This window comes from Narcine bancroftii, chromosome 2, assembly GCF_036971445.1.
Source record: "Narcine bancroftii isolate sNarBan1 chromosome 2, sNarBan1.hap1, whole genome shotgun sequence".
In the NCBI taxonomy this organism is placed as follows: domain Eukaryota; kingdom Metazoa; phylum Chordata; class Chondrichthyes; order Torpediniformes; family Narcinidae; genus Narcine; species Narcine bancroftii.
Window position 1 is genome coordinate 188,772,156 of NC_091470.1, and position 4,169 is coordinate 188,776,324.

Consider the following 4,169-nt stretch of genomic DNA (forward strand, 5'->3'; position numbering starts at 1 on the left):
AGGGAACCTTGGTTTTTGAGGGATATTGGGGTTCTGGTTCAGAAGGTGTATAACAGGTATAGGCCACCTGGAGTAAAATGAGGAACTTGAGGAGTATAAGATAATGCAAGAAAACCAAGAAAGAAATCAAGAAGGCTAAAAGAAGACTTGAGGTTGCTTTGGCAGACAATGTGATGGGAAATCCTAAGGGTTTCCACAGGTATTTTCAGAGCAAAAGGGACAAAGTTGGTCCCCTTGAAGATCAGAGTGGTCAGGTTTGTATAGAACCAAAAGAGATGGGAGAGATCCGAATTTTTTTTCATCAGTATTCACTCAGGGAAAGGGAACAGAGTGTGGGAAGTAAGAAAAACAAGCAGCGAGGTCCGAGATTAAATAGGAGGAAGTGCTTGCGCTCTGAAAGCAAATAAATCCTCAGGGCCTGACAAGATACTCCCTCGGTCCTTGAGGGAGGCTGGTGTAGAAATTGGCAGAAATATTTAAAATGTTCTTAGGCAGGGGTGTGGTGCCAGAGGATCGAAGAATAGTTCACTTTGTTCCATTGTTTAAAAAATACTCAAAAATAACCCTGGAAATTAGAGGCTGGTGATTCGGAAGGGATTGCTTAAGGTGGTATGTGAATGGGAAGGGAAGGTTGAGAACCACTGTGTTAGTTGGTTATATGTTGAAAGCAGGAGAATGGAATTTCTGTTGCAGTAATTAGGCCAGTCGGTTCTGTGCGATCTGGGGATGCTGATACTATCCTTTACTGGTCGTTATGGGTGTTGCTGGTAAGTTAATTTTACAGTTGTGAGACACGTATTTTCAATTTGTTTGCCTGTGGACACGATGACAAAGAGTGAATGACAAAGTTGTCAATGTAGAAACATTGCAACATCAAAGTTGTTACTCAAATATTTGGCTTGAGAAAAATTGTCATTGGGCCATTTCCTTTGGAGTTATAAAACCATGTACATAACGATTCAATTAGGGATAATTAAAACAGTGGTTTTCACCCTTTTTCTTTCTCCCCAAATACCACCTATAGCAATCCCTTCCTAATCACAGAGCACCGATGGCATAGGGAATACTAAAAGTGGGATGTGAGTGGAAAGAAAAAAGGTTAAGTACCACTGGTAACATTTCCTAGACCTCCCGGGGCTGGAGAAAGCACAACACAATCATTGCATTTATCCACTCACCGATGACATGGATGAAGTCAAGCTTCATTTACTTTCTTTTGTGAACAATGCTGTGACACTTACACGTTTTCAATAAATGAAAGATGAGTCAAGAGCACTTTGAAAATGTGTTTATTGAATAAGTGTACCCCTTCCTCTTGAACTGGGGTCCTCGTGATGATCCACATGGCTGGGTGTGCGGAGTTGGTGTGTTCTCCCCGTGTCTGTGTGGGGGTTTTTCCTGGGGGCTCTGGTTCCCCCACCAATCAAAATGCATAGGTGTTGCTGGTTGATTGATGTATTTGTTGGGGGGGGGGGGAATGCGCTCGGGAACAGAAGACCCTTTTGCTGTGCACTACATTTCATTTAAATATAAAAATATTTCTTCACATAGTCATACAAAAATGTATCATATTTAGTTCACACTCACTGTGAGGATTATGACAATAGAATATAGTGGCCATGTAGGAAGGATGTGACAGCAATTGAATTTCTCCACAATTAGGAAAATATGTCTAAATTGGACTTCTATTTGAAACGTTTTTGAAAGGAAGACATGGTCCATTTCTATGGACTCAATATTCTTGCAGACAAATTAATGCACTTAATAAAGTGAACCCTCCCAAGCATATTCATGACAGTTTACTCTAAAAAGAAAACCATCTGTAATTAAGGTGTGTTCACCCCTCATGAACTGCAGACTCATTCCGTGTGGATTGAAGCCTCGTTAGGTTGTCAAGCCGTGCAATCATTCAGAAAAGAACACAAGAGAGTGTTTAATCATTTTCATTAATTCTTACCTGAATTTGTCTTGAGAGGCGGCAGAAATGGAAGTGTTTGGACAAGGATTCTGGGGCTGAAGAGCTGAATGCAGGCTCAAGTGTGACATTTAGGACAAAATTGGAAAGGTATATTGTTGGGAAGGGGCAAGAAGGTGATGGCATGGGCACGGGCCAATGGGATGAGGCAGTCTAATAGTTAATACAGGAAAGTGCTGGAGTTGTTTAAGATGGTTATTATCGATAAATGGATTTTTTAAATGTTCAAATCTGATGTCTAGTAGCTACTCTTTGGCACAATCAGCTTTTCCACCCCACTTTCCCTCCTGGGGTTTCCAAAAGTGTGTTACAACCAGAGATTTGGGTAGCACTATTGCAGCGCCTGTGACCCAGGTTTGAATCTTAATGGCAGAGAATGTCCATGCTCCGAAAGTCTGTGAGCAAGTGAATCTTCCTGATTATGTAGTGCTTACCTCTGCCAAGACACATTAGGTTTCTTCTGACTCAGACTTTGATGAATGACGAGATTTAAGACCAGAGGAGAAAGAGTTAAAAGGGACCTTGAGGGTAATTTTGTTCAGACAAAGATTGGTGGGTATCAGGAACAAGCTACCAGAGGAAGTGGTAGGGGTAGATACCATTACGACATATTAATGATGTTTAGATAAGAGCCTGGATAAATGGTTAGAGGGATATGGGCCAAATTAGAGCTGCGCAAGGCTACACTGTTGGCATGAGTGGGTGAAAACACAGAGATGCTGGAGGAACTGAGCAGGTCTCGCAGTTTCCATAGGAAGCAAAGATATAGAAATTACCGATGCTTTGCTCCTGCCCCCTTCTTCAAGGTATGAGCAAAAAGCAGGTAGGTGGCTGAATAAAAAGGCCGGGCAGAAGGGAAGAAAGGGCAGAGGGAGGAGCACAGGTGATTGGACGTGGGTAGGAATATAGGAGAGGAAAGGTGAGAATTGATGGGGGGACAGGGGTGGTCTGTGAATACAGAGCTGGAGGAAAGGAGGAAGGGAAAGAGGAAGAGGGAGAAAGGAGAAGCTAGAGGGGAGAGACAGTGGAGGGTGGGGGCTAATGGAAACTGGTGGTTTATGGCAATGCCATGTGGTTGGAGGGTGCCCAGATGCAAGATGAGGTGAGATTCCTCCAATTTGTGGGTGATCACAGTCTGCAAGGCATGAGATCATAGACAGACAGATCGGCATGAGGATTGAAATGAAGTTTTAAGGATGTTCAGATAGGTGCATTGATAAACAGTCCAAGGGATACAGGCCCTATTAAAACATAGGGGACTAGCTCAGGGAGACAACCTATTTGGCACTGATGATGTAGCTTGCTCGCTCTTGTGTTAATACTCCCATGGCCACACCGTCTTTCACATTGGTTTGGCGGGCAGCAACCTCCTTTGAAGAAGACCGCAGAGCCCACCTCACTGACAAAAGGCAAAGGAGGAAAAACCCAACACCCAACCCCAACCAACCAATTTTCCCTTGCAACCGCTGCAATCGTGTCTGCCTGTCCCGCATCGGACTTGTCAGCCACAAATGAGCCTGCAGCTGACGTGGACTTTTTACCCCCTCCATAAATCTTCGTCCGCGAAGCCAAGCCAAAGAAAGAAGATAGGTCAAATGGATTATTTAGGTCAGGTAAGGCCAAAACTGGGGCACTAGTAAGACGCTGTTTCACCATGGCAAAATCTTTAATCTCCTCCTCTGCCCAGACAACAGTTTCACCCCCTAGAGTCGCAAGTTTATCATAAAGAAATTTGACCAGGCTAGAATAATACTCAATCCAAATTCTACAGTATCCCACGAAACCAAGGAATTTCCTAAGTTCTTGAGCATTCTTTGGAAGCGGGATCTGCAAAATACCGCGTATTCTCTCTGGACTTATCTTCCTAATTCCTTGACTAACCAAATGACCTAAATATTTAACCTTGGATTGAACAAATTGCAACTTCGATTCACTCACTCTAAGACCCTTATTCCCTAGAAAATTCAATAAATCAACAGTGTATTGTTTAACCGAATCATACATTTCCCCCGTGATTAATAAATCATCAACATATTGTAATAATTGACAATCCTCTCTCCGAGGGGCCTCATCTAGTACCTGTTCCAAAACTTGGCCAGACAAATTTAGTGATTCCATAAAACCCTGGGGAAAGACCGTCCACCGGTATTGATTTTTCCGTCCTGTGAAGGGATTTTCCCACTCAAATGCAAAC